The sequence below is a fragment of the Odocoileus virginianus genome, chromosome 32, assembly GCF_023699985.2.
Source record: "Odocoileus virginianus isolate 20LAN1187 ecotype Illinois chromosome 32, Ovbor_1.2, whole genome shotgun sequence".
In the NCBI taxonomy this organism is placed as follows: domain Eukaryota; kingdom Metazoa; phylum Chordata; class Mammalia; order Artiodactyla; family Cervidae; genus Odocoileus; species Odocoileus virginianus.
Window position 1 is genome coordinate 32,141,152 of NC_069705.1, and position 22,019 is coordinate 32,163,170.

The 22,019-nt window shown below is 38.1% G+C and overlaps 2 long non-coding RNA genes across 3 annotated transcripts in view; both read right to left on the reverse strand.

The window, feature by feature from the left end:
- The window catches only part of LOC139032612 (uncharacterized), a 1,302,716-nt gene that overhangs the window by 831,695 nt on the left and 449,002 nt on the right, over nucleotides 1–22,019 (reverse strand). Inside the window, exon 3 of the long non-coding RNA XR_011485176.1 lies at nucleotides 15,568–15,604. This is a non-coding gene — a long non-coding RNA (uncharacterized lncRNA). The remainder of the gene's footprint in view (nucleotides 1–15,567; nucleotides 15,605–22,019) is intronic.
- Nucleotides 5,521–14,069, reverse strand: LOC139032611 (uncharacterized). Of its 2 annotated transcripts, none has more exons than XR_011485174.1 (2): nucleotides 13,947–14,069; nucleotides 5,521–7,944 (listed from the first exon to the last, which is right to left on the reverse strand). It is a non-coding gene; the product is annotated as an uncharacterized lncRNA (long non-coding RNA). The 2 variants fall into 2 exon arrangements; XR_011485173.1 differs by having other exon boundaries at nucleotides 5,521–7,980.

Sequence of the window (22,019 nt, forward strand, 5' to 3'; positions counted from 1 at the left end):
TCTCCCATCTAGTTAAATAGCACACCCATCACTGAACATGTAAATTTCACTCTTTGCAAGTTTCAATTACACAATACAGTGCTATCAACTATTAGTGACCAAGATTTATATTAGGCCCTCAAAATATTATTCATTTTTAAATTGTATCCTTTACTACTGAGCACCTAGAAAGAAACAATGCCCTGTCTTAGAGCTTAAATACATACACGCAGACACACACACACACACATATAAACACATTTTTTTCAGTCAGGAATATGCCACTTAAAGCACATGATTTGAATCACTACTGTATAAGATATATTTCAGTTATATATACAAGTGAGGACTACTCAAGACGCAATGGGTTAGAAGAGAAATGAACAGTATCAAACACATAAAACTGCGCAACAGCACAACTCCAACTACAATGTAAAGTAGGCACGTTCTCATAAGCTCCTTTGTAAAGAGGGATAACAAAAGAACTAAGGATTTTATCTGTTATAATGCGAAATCTAAACAGAACAAGTTCAAATATTACACTAAGGCCTTGGCCAGGTGAGATAAGTCCTGGATACACTGGTTAATCGGCTACCTGCGGTGTTTGCAGACACAGACTGAGGATCTTCTCGAGTGTCCACTGACTCCTGCTGAGACTGACCCCCATTCATTTTTCACTTGCCCCCCATCCACCCCCACCCTGTTGGAGGGCTTGCCTGAAACCACAAAACTGACTAAAACCTGGAGTTGTCTCTATGTCCTCATTTAGCTAATAGAAATGTCTAGAGGAAATAGCGTCTACTTGCCAAAAGAAAAACACCCCCAGAAAGAAATCTTTTTCAGGTCTTTTGAACAAGAAATGAGTATGTTTCAATGGCAAAACATCTGTTACTACAAATGATGGCTATGCATTGGGTTTTCCAAAAAATTTGTTCAGGTTTTCCTATAATATCTTATGGGAAAATCCAATTGAACTTTTTGACCAACCCAATATGATCATATAACGGTCATCAATTGTATGATGGTCATCAGTGGTAAATCAAGTCATTAAAGTGAGGTGAAAACCCACAAATCTGCGTGTTCCAGACGATCCATGGATGATGGTATGCAAAGTAGAATTTTAACTTACAACTGTTTTTAGTCTCATCTCTTTTTACTTTCTATTTTCATGAATGCTTAATAAGGCACATGATATATTAACATGAAATACATGCAATAGGCTTATAAACATTTATGCTTATATTGGGTATGAATTCTTAAAATATTTCTACTAACAAAGTTACACTGTTGCCATATATACAGATACACTGTGGTTTAAATATACAGTGCTAACCAGTTTTATGGTTAGGCTGAGATACCTAACTACAATTTATAGTATAACTAAAGTCATTGTGTGAACACTGTAAATAAATCATTAGAATGATGACTGAAATGTGAATTTGTGTTACTAGCTAATGTGACTATCAGGAAATCTGTTTCAAGGTCTAATGAGAAGAAAATGTAAATTCTTACTAACAACCCTTGATTCTTGCTCCCATTACCCCAGATGAGCTTAGCCTGCTTTTATGCAACTGGTTTCTGTATCTATAACCTCCCTGGTATTACCCATACATCATTTTGAAAGGGCTAGCCGAAAGTCGCAGACTCCTTTCTTCTGAGCCACATAGCTTTACATCACCTGGGAGGTGACGTGGAGTTTTCACATCCATGACGTCATATATTGCGCACAAGCCTCTTGCTTCCTACGATTCTGTCACCCTGCTCTCTCAGCAGTCGTTTAAGCACTGACTGTACTTTCCACTAACGCTGTTGGTTTTCTGAGATCTTGCCTTTCTCTGTGATTTCATCTTCCTGGAGGATTATGACCGCTACTCTCTGATCTTCAAGATGCAGGCCTGCTCCACGCGGTACCGCACCCCGCACGCGGCAGACCCTCCATGTCTTCTTGATGCCTGGCTTCACTCTCTCCCACCTGACCGCCTTCCTGTCATCTAGGCCCTGGGCTTCACGGGGTTGCTCCTTCCTCCAGAGAACTTTCCTACCATAATCAAACAGCTCCTGAACCCCAGAAAGATTTCTCTCTTTCCTCATTCCCTACTACTACTTATTTGTAGTTTCCGGTTTCTAAAACAGGGAATTACCTTTTTTCTATTTTTTTTTAAGCCCACATTTGTATTTACTGCACATACTTTATTCACATCCACAGAACCAGCTTTTTGGGAAATGTTTATCTACATTGCTGAGATATAGTTAATTTTAAAAGCTATTATGAAATGTTTAAGTCCATGGTTTATTGGTGACTGTGAATTTGGTTTAGCAATAATCATTTTTTCATGTGCCCTATATTTGAAAACAAAGAACAAGAAAGCTGGTTGGTGCAGAGTTTAGATGTGGGGGACTATATTCTAGGCGTGGTTATACCAAAATAACTATAATGCCAAGAAGATTGAATGATGTCATTAAAAACACTGTGTGTTTTCAAGTTCAAAGAAAGAAAGTACATACAACCAATGCTGTCAAGTTTAATAAAAATCAAAATGACTCGCAAAGTCTCAACTCATGCACAATACTTATTGAAAAGTCAATTAATAAAATAAAAAATCTTCAGATCCTGTGTTTTACGAGCATATGACATTTTAATAATAATACTTAAGGCATAAAGGGGCTTCCCTGGTAGCTCAGACTGTAAAGCATCTGCCCAAATTACAGGAGACCCAGGTTTGATCCCTGGGTCAGGAAGTTCCCCTGGAAAAGGGAATGGCAGCCCACTCCAGTATTCTTGCCTGAAGAATCCCATGGACAGAGGAGCCTGGTGGGCTATAGTCTGTGGGGTCAGGAAGAGTCTGACACAACTGAGTGACTTTCACTTACAAGGCATAAAACACAGTAAGTATTAAATACAAAGTAAATGTTGACTCGTAGTAGAGAAGTGAACGTGATGAAAATTTAATATTTCTCAAGCTGTTCCCTCCTTACTCACAAATGATTTAGAGATGTGAATGCTGCAGACAATCCAGTGCAATTGAGAGTCAAAAGGAAAAAAAAAAAAAAGAGTAATCGGGGAATTCTGCTGCATGGAAACCACCCTAGCATTTTTTTCAAAGGGATGTTAGGGCTTTGAACATAATGCCAGTGTTTACCTTTAGCAAGCTGTGGCATCAACATCCATAATACAACTTACCTGTTCCACCAATTATAGTGATTATGCTGAGAGGTGTGGCATTCTCCACAGGAAAACGGAAAGACAACACAGAGAATGTTCTCAAAACACTTGCCAGTTTTCTGCACTATCTCAAAGACTGACTTCAGGGATACAAGTTATTTTCATTTTAACTACTTCCCTCACCTTTAAAAACCACTCACTCAAAATCTTGGCAACTAGTTACCACTCTCTCCCCTACATTTGAACTATTTACTGGAGATGGTTACTCAAAATTTATACCTATTTAACATTTCATGATTGAATAGAAATGCCTGTTATGGCTTCCAACCGCAAGTGAGCCTTTGACAAATGAGCTCTCCAAAGCGCCAGGCAGATACTAGTTCCTTTCACAAAAATGTAGAGAACGAAATCCTAAGTGCATGGGAAAGGAAATACTCTGGTATGTAATATTTATGCCTTCAGGGTACAGAAAAATTGGCCAAAAGCCAGTTTCTAAATAAATATTCATCATTTCTACCCTAAAGACACTTCTATCATATTTTACTAATAAGAATGCCATTACGGAGGTCAGAACCTAATGAAATAGCACTTTTATCTTTGTTTCTTCCTGAAGAAGAAGAAATTAAGACTGTACAATTTGTTACCTAAATGAATTAAGAGGATCTCTAAAGTGTCAAAACAAATAATATGTTAATTAGTCTATGGTTAAATTGTAATCATATCAATGCTCTAGATTTTCTAGGGCTAAACTCTAATTATAACGCCAACATCCCTTTGAATGTGTATTTACATCTGTTTAAATGATCTGTTGACATTGCTATTATAAAAATTCCTAAATGCTTTCTTGAAATTGTGTACTTGAAAGTTTCAATCTGTCGTTCTTCAAAAGCTTCTGAACTAACTACACACAAAGTTTTCATTCTAGTCCATTTTCAGAACAAAATTCTTATTCAGTTTTACTATCAGTGAGTAGTAAAACTTCTCCAGCTCAAGCTTCTATGCATATTTTTATCATAAAAGACGCTACAACTGCCAACTCAAAAGAAATAAAGCATATTTGAGAACATGTATGTGTTATACCATCTGTCTTACTGTTCTCCAATACCAGGCAGATAGAAGGCTCTTTGGAACTGGGCAGTGGTCTTGCTAAAGGAACAAATTTCTGAGACATGAAGGCTGACATAGTGGGCAACTGTATTCTCACACAAAAGTGTCTTCTACGTCACCAAACCCAAGATTTTGGGCTGACTTGCTAACTAACTAAACCACAACAATGAATTTGTCTAACGTTTTCTACATTCTCAGATAATTCACAGAGGTGAGGCCTGAACAAATTTCATGGAGTGGTCAGTTTCCCCTCAAAGTGAATAATATATAGTATGTCAAGATTTTATTATATATTATCTATGGCATGTGTGAAATTATCCTGATTTACACCCATAAGTAATAAATTCTCTGTACTGAAGGTAAGTAGTACCCAGAAAATTAGGTGTTTTAATATCTATGTAGTCAGGTATTTTTACTTTTGCAAAATATCTTTTCCATGTCTGTGCATTTTGTACTTAAGGTAAAACTCAGCATTGGGTAAATTAGGTATGGAGCTGAGCAGTTTGCAGATTTTTAAATGGAGTTGCTTACATACAAGGAACATCCATATTTTGGTATTTTTCAGCTAATTTGAAACTCCAGAATGCCTTAGAAATTTTACAACTGTCTCCTTACTTCCTTTCAAAATATTTATTTTGTGGTGTTCTATTTTCCATGGAATCAGAGAGGTATTATTCTAGACTACTATTACAGAGCACATAAAAAATGTAATATCATTTAACATAAATATATCTTTAAGTATAAATAGCTTTAATGTAATAAATATAAAATCAAAATTAAGGCTTTAATGCAGCAACAAGTTATTGAATGTTATGATAAGACTAAAATCATTCTACATGCTACATAAGATATGAAGTTACACTCTCCTCAAATGTGTTATCTAATTAGAGGAATATGAAACAACTTCCAATATCAGAAATAAAAATCAGTGAAGGATTGATGATCTGTATCCTATCTGAAATGAGGCTCAGAGGTGGATAACAAAGTTAGAGACGGGGCACAAAAAGATTCTTAGACGACAGGCTGACATGAGTAAGGTTCGTTTCAGCATCATGAGCAGAAGTCTTTCTGGAACAGAGGGTCATCGTATGGGGTAGGAAGCTGACGTTTAGAAAGACAGGTTAAGCAAGAGGGGCATTAAATGTCAATGTAAGACCTTAGGACATGAAAAATATTGAAGATTTTCAAACAAGTGAAAAAAATTTGCAGAGATTATTTTAGCAGTGTCAAGAAAGATGGTATGGAGCAGATTGGCAGACTTGAAGGCAAAATGGTTAGAAATATATTTATTTCTAACACACTTCTAATATTGTACCATATACAGTCATGAAGAATCACATGCAATATTTATTAATAAGGAATAATGTTGCAAAATATCTGAATCTTACAGTGAAACCAGAGCCTGAGAAGGACCTAGAAATACTCAAGAAGATCTTTCAACAATGAATTTAAGAGCTCTTCACACCTCAGCAAGTCCTAGTCTCAAAATGCTTAGAAATTTAATCATCTTCCATATCCCTGTGTGATTCACAGTGAACCATTGCAGACATTCATTTGGTTACTTAATGCTTTCTGTAAAGTAAGTTCTGCATTTCCAGACATTACAATGAGATGTATGTTTTACTGAGAAATATTTATGTGTATCATGACCAATGTCCATACTCTCCACAGAAATTCCTAAGCTAATTTCAGCAGCTAGACTACAATTTAACCTTGACACTTAATGGCTAACTGAATACATGGAAAAGCTAGTGGTGAGGCACAAGCATGTTTCAAAAACAGATATAATTGTGATTCTGAGTGCTAGGAGAATAACCAATATTAAGTTTGTCTCAAAATTTAGCAATCAATATGTCACATATGAAGCAAATTTTGACACAAATGCCTAATTTTAGCTTAAATTACTTTTGCTTTAATATTATTTGTCAGCATATAAATAGAAAATTAACACTGATGGTTTAAAAAACTATTCATAAATAAAACTATATAGCCTATACAGTTCAAAATAACAGGGCTAATATATTATCATGAAACAATATAATAGATGATATCATTTATTTGAAAATAAACTGGCACTTCTAAGTGAAGACATTGCTGAATTTTAGCACAGGGATTTTTGTAAATTCTACATGACTGTGCTAATATTTGAAATGTAATAACATGTCAATTCTCCTCGCAATTTGCTACATTCTAAATACGCTGAAATTTCGGTTAGTAAAGCTTTTTGGGTTTCAAGGGGCTTTAACATTAATGCATCGTTTCTCTCTCTTTCTTTCCTCCCCACCTTTGTGACTTCTTATCAATCATAACAGTACAATTTGAAATAGCAAGACAGCCAATATTATAAGGTGATTAATTAGGATTTCACTGATATTATCAATATTTTAAAGATATATACTTATGTATAAACATCTCACAGGAAATTCAGTTCAGTTCAGTTCATTCAGTCAGTGTCCAACTCTTTGTGACCACATGGACTGCAGCACACCAGCCTTCCCTGTCCATCATCAACTCCTGGAGCTTGCTCAAACTCATGCCCATTGAGTCAGTGATGCCATCCAACAATCTCATGCTCTGTCATCCTCTTCTCCTGCCTTCCATCTTTCCCAGCATCAGGGTCTTTTCAAATGAGTTAGTTGTTTGCATCAGGTGGCCAAAGTATTGGAGGTTCAGCTTCAACATCAGTCCTTCCAATGAATATTCAGCCCTGACTTCCGTTAGGATGGACTGGTTGGATTGCCTTCCAGTCCCAGGGACTTTCAAGAGTCTTCTACAACACCACAGTTCAAAAGCATCAATTCTTTGGTGCTCAGCTTTATGGTTCAATTCTCACATCCATACATGACTACTGGAAAAACCATAGCTTTGAATAGTCAGACCTTTGTTGGCAAAGTAATGTCTCTGCTTTTTAATATGCTGTCTAGGTTGGTCATAGCTTTTCTTCCAAGGAGCAAGAGTCTTTTAATCTCATGGCTGCATTCACCATCTGCAGTGATTTTGGAGCCCCCCAAAATAAAGTCTGATACTATTCCCGTTGTTTCCCCATCTATTTCCCATGAAGTGATGGGACCGGATGCCATGATCTTAGTTTTCTGAATGTTGAGCTTTAAGACAAATTTTTCACTCTCCTCTTTCACTTACATCAAGAGGCTCTTTAGTTCCTCTTCACTCTCTGCCATAAGGGTGGTGTCATCTGCATGTCTGAGGTTATTGATATTTCTCCTGGAAATCTTGAATCCAGCTTGTGCTTCTTCCAGCCCTGCATTTCTCATGATGTACTCTGCATATAAGTTAAATAAGCAGGGTGACAATATACAGCCTTGACGTACTCCTTTTCCTATTTGGAACCAGTCTGTTGTTCCATGTCCAGTTCTAACTGTTGCTTCCTGACCTGCATACATGTTTCTCAGGAGGCAGGTCAGGTGGTCTGGTATTCCTGTCTCTTAGAGAAGTATCCAGTTTGTTGTGATCCACAGAGTCAAAGGCTTTAGCGTAGTCAATGAAACAGAATCAGATTTTTTTTTTTAATTCTCTTCCTCTTTCTATGGTCCAATAGATGTTGGCATTTTGATCTCTGGTTTCTCTGCCTTTTCTACATCCAACTTGAACATCTGGAAGTTCTCGGTTCATGTACTGTTGAAGCCTGGCTTGGGAATCCAGGGACCTCTGAAAATAGGTCTGAGGATGTGTAGTTTCTGAGGAGATCAAGTTTGAAAAACATCTCTGAAACACTGAAAGTCATGAGGAGAAGAGGTATTTTAATTGCGTTTATTTGCTTATTATTTGTTTTCCAGGAACAGCGATTTCTTTTTGGTTAATCTAACACAGAAATGATGAGAAAATATTTGAGAAAATGATATATATGAAAATCTTACATTTTCCTTGTAAGAGTTGCTACCCCATATACACATTTTCCTCAGTAAGAAGAGTACTTATAATATTTATAAAACACTCCAGATTTTCAGTCTGTAAATCTATTCTTTCTGGGCTTTTAGCCAAGATGTAGAAACACGCTGATAACTCTGGTGACAAAATTTGTATCACCTAGGTCATTATTATAGCTACAAATAAAGTACTTGAGTTGTGTGCAATCTATAATTCTATTTAACAAAAAGAAGAAAAAAAAAAGCCTGAATTTCTGTTTTATTTATATTTCAACTGCTTCAGTTCCTTGAGAATATAAAGCTGGGTGTTTACATGATTGAAGACTGGCCACGATGGTCAGCCCTATGTTATTGCAGGAGGGTGAGAAAAGGGAGTGACTGGACTCTTAAACATGAAGTTGCTAAAGGGCACAGTGTATTAACAAACTCTACAGATGCTCCAATATGGTCAGTAGCTTTATTCCCGACTGTTCTTCTGCTGGGTTCTCTCTGCTCCTCTGCTTCTTCAGGAGACACAGGCTTTCTGTCCCAAACTGGGAAGAACTGGTGTTTGGGATAAGTGAAGCCTGGACAGATGTAATGAGAGGACTTTCTAGCCAAATGCCCTCCCAAGCACTGAACAGCCCTCTGGCAGCAGAGGCTGCTACGTCTCTGCCTGACCTGATTTCTAGCCATAATGGATCCGCTATTGCTAATTAAGAACAGTGGGTTGATGGCCTTCTGAGTAAACAAAACTTAGAATGTACACAGAGGAATCCCTAGAGCCTGGAGATGTGATGTCTCATTCTCAAGCCGTAGGACTTAAAAGTGACTGCTGAAGGGCTTGAGGTAGTGCAGAGCTGGAACAGTCAAAGGATGATCAATCAATAGAGAGCATTCTTTGATTACAGATCTGAAGCAATAATAACATATAAATATTTGGAAACTACTTCTGGTAGTTCACTTCCAGAAATTTATCCCAAGGGAATAGAAAGGATGTATATACCTACAGAGGTGCCTTCTCAGTTCAGTCCCTCAGTCGTGTCTGACACTTTGCAACCGCGTGGACTGCAGCACGCCAGGCCTCCCTGTCCATCACCAACTCCCGGAGGTTACTCAAACTCATGTCCGTTGAGTTGGTGATGCCATCCAACCATCTCATCCTCTGTCGCCCCCTTCTCCCCCCACCTTCAATCTTTCCCAGCATCAGGGTCTTTTCCGATGAGTCATTTCTAATGAGGTGCTTTCTAGTAACAAAACACTGAAAACAAAGTAAATGTCCATTTATGATGTACATGGCCCAAGAATGATTAGAATGCAGTAAAATGATGCTGAAAGGCATGCCAGGATGTTCAAGACATATTGTAGAGCCCAATAAGAAGGCAAGGGTGGGATATTCTGAGAGAACAGCATCGAAACATGTATATTATCTAGGGTGAAACAGATCACCAGCCCAGGTTGGATGCATGAGACAAGTGCTTGGAGCTGGTGCACTGGGAAGACCCAGAGGGATGGGATAGGGAGAGAGGCGGGAGGGGGGATCGGGAAGGAGAACACATGTAAATCCATGGCTGATTCATGTCAGTGTATGGCAAAAACCACTACAATATTGTAAAGTAATTAGCCTCCAACTAATAAAAATAAATGAAAAAAAAAAAGACATATTGTAGAGCCCAATAAAAAGCAGGTGATAAAATCATTTATAAAGTATAGCATAAGTCAATGTTCCGACTAGAAACAGATGGCATGCTTAAATTAGGACAACTCTGAGTTTAAGAAAGGACTATTTACAAAGATGTGTTTTGTTCACAGTAACACAGGGATGCACAGGAGAATGTTAGCTCTGCATCCCTGTCAAGCAGCTCCTAGAACCCAGGGAACTGTCTGGGGAAGCTGAGTGAGAGGAGCTGAGCTTTGGCTGAGGTTGCTGGAGGCAACCCTGGAAGAAGGGAACCAGGGAAATAAAACCTGCTTCTTCCTCCCCTCTCTCCTTCTCGTTTTTGACATCTCTCACTCACTGAACCAAAAGAAGCCAGAGGGCAAGGGAGGCCCTTGGTGCCTTTTGGGATGGAAAGATGGATGGAAATTAATCTATCTAAGAAAATGACTGAAATATGCCTGCACAGGTGTAATGAAATTTTTATGTCTAAATAGATGCATCAAAAAGTCGGAAAACACACAGAAATGTCAAAACACACAGAAATATCTCAAGGGGTGGCATGATTGGATTATGGTCAATTTGTTTTTTTTCTCCTTTAAATTTACCAGTCTACTGGCTATAGCTGGTACTCTTTCTAGAACAAACACTTTTTCATTGCCCAAAGAAAAGTTTACCTATATTCATTTAATTATAGAACCTTTAGTATCTATACTTATTGTCAGTATGAGGTTTCTATGCTGCTAGTATTTGTTTTAGTGAAAAAAAAAAATTAAGCACAGGGAATGCTGAGGACAGATAGGTGGTCCAGAAAGTGAAAGTGAAGCTGCTCAGTCATATCCGACTCTTTGTGACCCCATGGACTGCCTACCAGTCTCCTCCATCCATGGGATTCTCCAGGCAAGAATACTGGAGTGGGTTGCCATTTCCTTCTCCAGGAGATCTTCCCGACCCAGGGATTGAACCTGGGTCTCCCACATTGTAGGCAGATGCTTTACCATCTGAGTTACCAGGGAAGTCTAGGTGGTTCAGGGATGCCTCTAAATCCTTTCCTAAAACTGAGTGAGACAAACCTATACTTCAAGATAAACATATAAAGGCAAATAATAATATGTAGAAAAAAAGGAATGACTCTTGGGTTTTTTTCTACACAGAGAGAAACCCCTTAAAGAACCATCAAACAAATTTTAGGTTATTTTATATTTTAAATATTTACATGAAATAGTGATTCAAAGTTAGGTTTCACATATATGCCAATAATCAAATCACCAGTGAAAATATGTCACAAGTTGAAAGGTATTAGAAAAAACATAGAGGTAGATTCAGAAATGAAAGAAGTGCCAAGGGCTTCCTTGATAGCTCAGTTGGTAAAGAATCCACATGCAGTGTAGGAGACCGCAGTTCTATTCCTGGGTTGGGAAGATCCCCTGGAGAAGGGACAGGCTCCCGAGTCCAGTATTCTTGGGCTTCCCTTGTGGCTCAGCTGGTAAAGAATCTGCCCACAATGCGGGAGACCTGGGTTCGATCCCTGGGTTGGGAAGATGCCTTGGAGAAGGGAAAGGCTACCTACTCCAGTGTTCTGGCTGGAGAATTCCATGCCCTCTATAGTCCTTTGGGTCGCAAAGAGTCGGACACAGCTGAGTGACTTTCACTTTCACTTTCATAACCCAAGAGGACTTGCTACAGTGTTTTTCAGACATCTTAATGGTTATTGAAAATGACTGGGAGTAATGATCAAAAATAAAAGAAAGACCATCAAACAGGGTGAGAAACCCAATAGTATACCAACACAATGTTAGTGTTAAGAGAGGGCATTATAATTGTAAAGAAAAAGATTTTTCAGTCTTCTAGGAAAAAAGTGAATGATAAAATTGAAATTCTTTCAGAAAGGTTAACTTTAGTTTTGAGTGTTTCTCATATAGTTGCAATCCCTCATAATGTACAGACAGTCCTACCTCACTTGCAACCTATTTGAGATAAACTAAATGCATGGATGGATAATCACCTCAAGAATAATCTTCTCATGATCATTTAACCTATCTGAACTTATCAAAATTAACATAGTTTTTTTTTTTTTAATTAATCAAGAAGCAGATAAAGCATCCATTTGGCCAACTGGGGAAAAATCATGTTATGACAGATACAGTTGGTAAGCTTTGGCTCAAGTAGAGCAAACCTTTACACTCAAGCAGATGAAAGAACTGAGATAAAAAAAAGGTATTTTCCGCAAGCACTGGAACCCAGCAGTCGCCTTTCAGCAATAACAGAAAATAAATCCACATAAAATTTTGAGATAAAAACAAATATCAATAATTTAAGTCTTTATTATTAATGCAGTTGGAATGACATTAAAATTTTCTCTGGGGAATCCACTTTTTTCTTTTTTCTTTTCTTGCCAGAATCCGTTAACTGTGTCCAGCAAAATCTAGCAAGCAGGGCCTATTTTGTCAAAAAGCTTAGCAATGTCATATACATATTCCATTATTTAAGCAGAGAACTCTATTTTTAAAATGAATTTCTTACTTATCATTTGTAAAGTATTTTCGTTTTAGGTTTTCTACTATAATTTTTTTTCCCCCCCAAAATCAAGCACCCTGTCAACTCTGAGTTTATCCTGGCAAGTAGCCTGGTGAAAGTCTGACTTATTGAAGAGTTCAGTCACATTACCACATGCAGTACATTTTGTCTGGTTTTCTTTCTCCCCCCATCTCCATACATATGAATAAATCTGTAGAAGAAAAATAGCACATAAATTGCTTTTACGTGATAGAATAATGTCTGCCTACCTGGAGTGGATTGGATGTCAAAAGCCCTAGCATTAACCCATCTTTGCTCTCCTGATGAGCCAAGCAACCTCATCTCATTTCCCGATGAGCAACACTAGATAACACCTTCCAACCTTAATGGAACTGTTTGGCTAAGGTATGTGAAAATCTCTGACAAGTAAACACAATTAAAAACGGAAATTATTCTTAAAGTTTGGGAGAAACTAATAAAGCCAAGGGGCTGGAGAACAGAACAGAGGATATTTAAAATGGATACAGAGGAAAATGTGTTTACAATTTTCAGAAGAGGCTTGGATATCAATCTCTGTCAGTTTAAAGTTTTTTACAGGCAGTGAGACAGGGGGAAGAAAGAACACGAATGAGATGGTGCACACACATAGGAGCTTTACCGTAAGGATGGAGAGGAAGCAACCCTACTCTTTATAGTTTATAAGGCTGCCTGGCAAAGACTTAATGGCCTCAAATGATTCCCACTGCCACAGAGGTCATCATATTCCCTTGCATTTAGGTTAGACCATTACAAAGCTCATTAAAATGTAAATATTACCTAGGAACGCTATTGAACCATTTTCAACTATTTAAACTATTTAACTATCCAATTACCCAGCAGTGTTTTAATAGAAAGCATTGCAAAAAAGGAGATTTTTCTCTAGATAATGGAATAAAAGAAGCAAAAAAAGGGCCCTGGTTCCAAGCATCAGCATACAGTTGTTCCTTGGTATCCAAGTGGGGAACTGGATCCACAACCTCCTAGAATACCAGAACACACAAATGCTCAAGTCTCAGGTCAAATGGTGTAGTATTTTCCTATAACCTACTGCATACCCTCTTATATACTCTGCATTATTTGTAAATTGCTTTTAATACCTAATGCAATGGACTTGCTATATCAATAGTTGCCAGTGCACAGAAAATTCAAGTTTAGCTTTCTAGAGCTTAGCTACATTCAAGCTTGCTATCTGGAGCTAAGCTAAATTCAAGCTTGCTTTCTGGAATTTCCTTTACAAACATTTTTGATCTGCAGCTGGTTGAATCTGCAGATGTGGGACCTTAAGTAGGAACATCAAAGAAAAGACAAATATTTAAGATATATAAAGAGCTAGTATTAAATAAGAGTTGTCTGTGTCCACAAATGCCTGGGAACAATCCCCTGAGTCTACACACAGACACCACCAACAGAATATAACAACATCTCTACAAACAGTGAGCAAGACACCGACCATGCCCTTGTGTTTATAAATCTCAATATCTTACCAAGTCAGCAGAGCCAAGGCATAAAATACACAAGAAGGAAAAAGCACACTGTAAAATTATTGCTTTATCAAATAGAGCAATAAGGAGTTTCTCCATAACAAGAAATTAACTCTTAAAGTAGGGAACTGACAAGTCACCTTCTGGCATCTTGATGGCAGGCTTGCGTCGTAGGTATGATAATATCCAGTTTGAAGAACAGTGAAACTATTTCTGAGAGGTTAAGGAGCTTATTTGAGGTTGTTCAGAGGGTAAGAGCTGGGATTAGGTGCACAAATGAATTTTAATTGACTCCAAAGTCCATGTTCTTTCCATCACAGCATGTGAGGGGGTGGGGTGTTGGAACATGCTTGAAACTTTAACTTCTTTTGTTTGTTTTCATGCAATGTGATCTGAACACTGACTGTAACTTACATATCACACATTTATATAGTTCAGATTAAACATTAACAAGACTGTTGAAATTATTATTAGCTAACACCCACTATGAAGGGAGAATTTGAACTGCTTTTGAAAAATATCTCTTGGTCACTTATTAACCGGCTCCAATCCTAACAGTGCAGGGCTTTGAAAAGCAGCAGTGTTTTTTTTCCAAAATGCTTTTCTTTGCTTACTAAATAACCTGGCATGAGGGTCCTAACACAATAAATTGGGCTCACAGCCCGAGATCATCAGACCACACAAATACAAAGCATATGAAGAAACAACTATTAGGTGGCAAAAGTGATAATTTATGAATTTACTCATTTTAACAACTTAGCTACACATACAGCTACTTGGTTACTACAACCCACAAGAGGGCCCAATGGCTGAAAGAGAGTGAACCTCTCCGTCCAGCATCCACAAATGTAACGGTAAAAATGTGATGGTCGGCAACCAACATACAGAATCAACGAGATACGGAATCAAGATAGGTAATAGAGATCAATGTTTGCTATGCAAGGTGTTGAAGGGCATCATTTGAAGACAAAGACCACACCTTTATCAAGAAGCAGACTCTATGCCTGCTAGACTAGGCATACTTCTAGGGTAATTACTGCTAGGGTAATTAATAACCCTGTCATGATTTCACTGTCTGCCCGAATGCTTCGAGACAGGCAAGCAGAGACACAAGACCATGATCTGGTTGCTTCCTGTTACACAGTAAACATAGAATATGCTATACTCAAGCATTTAGTTTACTTTTCAACCTCATAGGATTCTTGAAAATTTAAATACTAGATTGAATTAGCAACAAAATTTAATCCATACTTAAACCCAATATATTACACCAAAATGTTAAAAGTCTATATATTCAATAAAAGTGTTATTGTCAAATACTACCGAGAAGATACAACAATTTTTCACCCTCAAAATGACTAAGCCTTAAGCAACCAATCAAGAAAGATCAGTAGCAAAAACTGCAGGCAAGTTCCAATTGGCTGGTAATTTCCATGAAAATTGTCAAAAGCCATCCAGAGCTGAAGCAAATTAACAAAACTAAAACTGTATTCTTTGTATTTTACTTCAACAGGTATTTCTTTTAAAGTCACCAGGTTAATTAATTATTCCTACTAAAAGAGAAAAAAGTGCCAGTCTGTCCTTTGTATGCAATGTCTCCACCATGAACAATAATCTGGAGCTTAAGATAATTAATACTATATATCCTTGCCTTTGAACAACACAGCTGTCAACCACAAGACTTTAAAATTAATAGGCTCTTCAAAGCTATAAATCAGAAACCATGATAATTTTATATAATAATTCTTAAACTGCACTTACCTTTTAGAGGAAAAGCACAGTTCTGGCAGCAAATTACCTGTTAAAATAAAACATATCATTTATTGGTCTCCAGTAAATAATATAAAGGATGATTCATTGTTATCTACAGCGCAATTATAGGCCAACTTTAAAAACTTTTCCTGATCTCATTTAGCTTCTTTTTTCACTAAAGATTAAAATCACCTCCTTGCTTATAATAATTAAATGCCTTTCTGTTCAGTGCATGGGCATTGAAAGCACAAAAGCTAATGAGTTTCATGTTTGAGAGCAAAAACAGAAATTACGGGGCACATTACCCAGGTCATGGCTGTAGATCTCAGTACCTTCCACTCAGTGACTGTAATACGACACATGTGAATTAATGTCTATGCTAGAAGTTTTAAGGGTTAGGTGTTACAGCAACTTTCATTTCTACTAAATAAAAATAAAATACCGGAGAAAAGTTATTAGTGTAAGATGTACTCTTCTCAAATATTGCATTAGTTATTTGAATTTCTCATATACTTCTTACTGGGACACATTAAAGTCAGAGAGATTTTTATTTACAATGCCTGACAACTGTCACTGAGATGAAACAAAGTCATGTTCCCACACAATATGCAGCCAAGATTGTACTTGAAACAACACTGGATTGAATCAATATAACATTTAATCCTAATCAGAGGCTAGGCTATAGTAGGAGAAATAATAGCCGTGGAAGAAACTCCTTTGACGGTACTTCCTTTCCCACAGGACCTGAATTCATTTTCTCAGAGGCAAAAAAGGAAAAAAAAAAATCAAGAATAATTTTCTTATGAACTCTATTTGCATATGTAAGACTACACAGATGCATTTTTTTTTCTACTGTCTAAATGTATCACAAATCTTGATATTGAGAGGCACCTGTAGGTATTGAAAAATATCATTTAACCGAGTTTAACTGTATCCTCAGAACAAGTTAAGAGCCAAAGACTTGCAAAACTGATAACGTCCTGATACTAATTTGCAAACAGAGGTGGCTCCTGGTGTAAATTCATCTGAGTTCACTTGAGTGTTAAATTGTCAGGACAGGAAAATCGCTTCTCACTCTAGTCCTAGATGGACTCTCTAATAAGATTTAGAGACAGGGTAAGAGCGCCCAGGGATGGAAGGAGAGGTGACCTGATGATGCTCCTGGATATGGGGCTGGGCTGTGCTCCCAGAAGACCCTCTGTTACCCCTGGTGCCCCACTGTTTCATATTGCCCTTGACTGCCCCCTGCAAATGTCAGGACACGTTCCCTCTTTGAAGATGCCCTTCTCAGCCATTCAGGGCAAAACTGATTAAATCATACAATGAAAATATCCACCTGCCCATAGGGATGACTTCTAAGTGTCTCTTTGCTTTGATATAAATGGAAGCAATCAGGACAACAAATAAAAACAAAACAAAAAAAAACTTCAAGTCCTTGAAGATAAATAGTTTATGTTCCCCAAAACCACCACAATAGATTAACTTCCACAATCTCTTATGATGACTGTAACTCATCTTGTTAGGGGGCTTCCATAACTCCTCTGATCTATACACACCTAACCCCACCACTGATCCATTACCCATACACATGACAGAGAACTGTTTTTTTTGTTTGTTTGTTTTTGTTTTTAAGAAAGAACAGATGTAATCAAGTTTCAGCACTACTTAAATATTTTGGTTATCACTCAGAATGAATCTGAAAACCCTTGACCTGGCTTCTAAGGCTTGATGCTCTGAAACTTTCTGACTTTTTCTACTGTAATTTCTCACAAGACCTTCTCATGACATTGCACCTTCTCATGACACTACAGATACTGGCCTGTTTTTCTGCTCACATCAGTGACCCTCTTCCTGGTCTCAAGCCAGGATCTTAGCCAGTGTGAAAGCTGAGAAAGTCCTTTCACCTTTATGACCCTTGACTTCACTTACAAATTTCAAACTTTTTTTTCCCCCAAGATTCTTCCCAGGAATCCTAAATTGGATCTCTTTTGCAAAACTGCAATCGTGTTTTGCTCAGTTTTCTCTTTTCAAGCACTGCAGAGAGAAAGTTTGAGCTCTGCTTAGTTCCCTACAGGTAGAGTGAGTATCAGTCTACCATCTAACTGGGGGAGCTTCTCAGACCAATGAAAGCTAGGTGCCCATGCATTAAGCAGACTAGGTGTCCATGCATTATGTGTAACTGAGGACAGGTCTGAGCAAGCCCAGCCACATGGCACACATTCTGTGCAGGAAGCATCAGCTTTATGTGAATGCTCAGAAAGGAAGCCCGATTTTAAGTGAAGACATCAAAGAAGCTGATGCACCTTAAGGGCTGATGGTTACTCTCATTCTATGTTACATAAAGTGTAAAATGTCCTCACTGTTCCTTTCCTGTACTAAGCAGTTATCCTAAAAAGAACCCCCCTAAACATTCTTAAGTAAAATCAGAACAGTGTGAGATAAACTTATAAGGTTTCCAGCAGCTGGACCACAGCCCAAATCACTGCCATTTACAGGCAACCTGGGCTCATTTCTGGGCAAGCCCAGAGCTGCCATTTCCCAGCCTCTTATCAGCTTCTCTCTCTGCCATAAACACATTCACATTTGTCAGCTAATTCCCAACCATGGGCTGCAGCCGCTGATGTTTACTCCTCCGCGTGAATGTACTGATGATGGTTTGGATGTGAGGATAGAAGAGAGGGAGGCATTCAACACTTCTAAGAGCTCGCCACCCTCTTTTTAATAGGCCAATGCAAAATCCTCTCTGAGCACAACTGGGAGCAATAGACTTCCCCCTGAGACCACCGGTTTTCAAGTGAATTCTCCATGGAGACGGGCAAATAAAGAGCTGTCTATATGAACACTGAGGTCCTTGAAATGGGCCTCTTCTTTCAGACGTTTAGTACTCTGCTTAAGTTCATGCATGTGCACACGCGTGTGTGTGTTTGTGTGTGTGTGTGTGATATACTATTGGGGTGAGTGAGGTAATGCATTTTCCTTTCTTTGAAGGTTGAAGTCCAAGTGTGAATCTTGAGGACAGTGGAATTTAATCACACAGTGGCAAAAGAATAGATCGAAGTCAAACACAAGGTGCGGGGGGTAGTTTTACTCCGTATATCGCTAAATTAGAGGGAAAGGAAGTAAGGATGAGAGGCCCAAATCCTTATGCTCTGTGAAGATGTGTCTACTTGTTTAACTGAAGGATACAGGAGATTCTAAAAAGGAAGACTGATCCCATATTTTTTACTTTGATAATCAGGTTAGCAGTATGGTGGCTGGTTAAAGTTGGTGAAATAGGCCTATTGAAAGACTTTTTAGGTAATCCATGCTGAGAAGGTACAGAACTTAACTGAGACAGAGGCAATGGGAAGTGAACAAAGGGAGAACTAAGCAACATATGGAGAAGGAAATGGCAACCCACTCCAGGGTTCTTGCCTGGAGAATCCCAGGGACGGGGGAGTCTGGTGGGCTGCTGTCTATGAGGTTGCAAAGAGTCGGACACGACTGAAGCAACTGAGCACATAAGGTAAGAAATAAGAAGAATGAGAGGTAAGAGAAGACTAAAGGTTTCAAATTGTTGAAGTTCAGGAAAAACTTGGCAGACTTGGCTCAGTTCAGTTCAGTTCAGTTGCTCAGTCGTGTCCGACTCTTTGTGACGCCATGAATCACAGCATGCCAGGCCTCCCTCTCCATCACCAACTCTCAAGTTTACTCAAACTCATGTCCATCGAGTCAGTGATGCCATTCAACCATCTCATCCTCTGTCGTCCCCTTCTCCTCCTGCCCCCAATCCCTCCCAGCATCAGGGTCTTTTCCAATGAGTCAACTCTTCACATGAGGTGGCCAAAGTATTGGAGTTTCAGCTTCAGCATCAGTCCTTCCAATGAACAGCCAGGACTGATCTCCTTTAGGATGGACTGTTTGGATCTCCTTGCAGTCCAAGGGACTCTCAACAGTCTTCTCCAACACCACAGTTCAAAAGCATCAATTCTCCAGCGTTCAGCTTTCTTCACAGTCCAACTCTCATACCATACGTGACCACTGGAAAAACCATAGCCTTGACTAGACGGACCTTTGTTGGCAAAGTAATGTCTCTGCTTTTAAATATGCTATCTAGTTTGGTCATAACTTTCCAAGGAGTAAGCGTCTTTTAATTTCATGGCTGCAATCACCATCTGCAGTGATTTTGGAGCCCCCAAAAATAAAGTCTGACACTGTTTCCACTGTCTCCCCATCTATTTCCCATGAAGTGATGGGACCAGATCATCATTCTAATTTTATAATTGAGCAAAATTAAACCAAGATATATCTGCTATCTCAAAGGCATAGAGCTACTAGGTGGTAAAGAAAAGATTTTATTTCCTCCAAATTCTGTTTCTGTTGTAAAATTGGCTCCTGACTTTTAAATGCACACCTAAATACCAAGTTTTTTCATCTGTAAGGCAGTGATGGTGTCTCGACCTGTGATTTATCTAAAATACTGTGAAGTTAAGATTTAGTAAATGAAAGCAGTCATCTCTCTGGTGAACGTTTTCGTTCCCTTGGTGTGAGATCCTTTTGAAACCTAATTACTGACGGGCAATTACCTTGTCAAAAAAATGATGCAAATGGTCTTGCAGCTAGGCCCTACCATTCCACATTGATTCCACTTAATTAGAGGACCAAAAACCATGTCCATGTCTACGTCGGAGAGGACAGTGGATATGGAGCATGAAAAGAGACCAGATGGCTCTTAGCGTTGAGTTGGCTACCTAGTGAGAGATGGCCGTGGAATATTTTTAATTTCTCTTTTTCAGGCTGGCCTCTAACAAGCTTTTAATGGAGATTTTTATTTGTGCATTTCATTGTTGTTATGCAAATCTATTGTTACTGAATATGCTGCCTCTCTAGCCTCTTGCGAAAATTAGCATGGTTCATTGTGGTTGTAAATAACAACTGTATTCTTTTTGATAGAAAGAACAATTAAAGGGGTTTGGGGTTATCTTTTTATTCTTAAACTTGGCTCACATTGATTTATTTGGATTGTTAATCGTGAAACCTAAAAGATTATTTCAAATAAGAGTGTGTCATGTAATGTCTATTTTGCTCTTTGCTAGAAATAGATGATTACACTGCCAAGATGCATTGGTAGAGTGATTTATTTTCCTGCTTTCCACCCTCCCCCACCCAACTATGCAGAGATACGTTACTGTATTCAACTAAAGTCTTGCATTTTCATAGAGGATAAAAAAAGAATTTGTCATGTGTATCAGAAAGCAGAAATACTATTTATCACCAAAATTAGTGGAAGGCTGAGACATCTGTAACTGTATAGTGTATACAGCAATAAATCCATTCTGGAACTTTAAGAAGTCACATCTAGATAGAAAGAACTCTTTTACTTTAAAGCTATACAGTCCTGTACAAAGTCAATTATATTTTTTATCAAAAGTGACTGGTTAGAGGTTAAGGATATTGACTTGGGAATCACACTGCCTAGGTTGAAAGGGCACTTGGTACGTCTTTATTATGGTGTGACCTTCAGCAAATTACTTCTCTCTGCCACTGTTTCTTCAAATGTCAAAAGAGGAAAATAATCACTATCTCATAGGGCCATTGTGAAGACTAAATGAGTTAGCATATTAAAAGTATTTAGAATATGGCTGGGCACATAATTCATCCTCAATGTGTTAGCTTTTATATCAGTGTCAGTGACTCTGTTGCTCGGCTTCTTGGTATAGTAGTTACCAAGTGATATTTATTATATAAGTTAGGCTTTGCTGAATATGAAATACTATAATGCCCCAATTACCCTGAACTCAGCAGAAAATCAAGCAGTAATAAAAATATGAGTAACAAACACATATCACAAATTTTTTGCACAACATCTGAAATACGTTGGCTATAAAGAGGAGCCTCAGAGTTTTTGTTTGTTTGTTTGTTTTTTTAGGTGGGGCACCATGCTGCAAGTGATACAAATATACAAAGAATCTTTGCCTTTAAGCAAATCTGTAATCTAGTTGAAAATGAAATAGGAATTAATACAATGTTAGGTAACAGAGGATTATTTCTATGAGAAAATGACAACAGAAGAGAACTGAGGGGAATTGTTAATTTTGGCAGGCAGGCAAAGTTTGGGAAAGATGTCCAAGCTATATCATCTTATGTGGACCCACACTGCTGTCTGGAAAGAGTTTACTCAATTTTAGAACTATGACCTCTAGCCTCTCTACAAATTTTTAGTGTCAGACTAACAGTGAATGCTTTATTTCTGATTATTTGTATTGATGAAAACCATAATTAATCTAGCGAACACAGAAGACAGGAGTCTTTATGTGAGTGCGCTGAGGAGAACAGAATGAACAAAACATAGAAGACTCAGAATAGGAAAATCAATCGTAAGAAAGAATAAAGCTGGAAGCAGCACATTCCCTGATTTCAAATTATATTAAAAAGTTATAGTAATCTAAACAGTATAGCACTGGCATACAAACAGACATAGA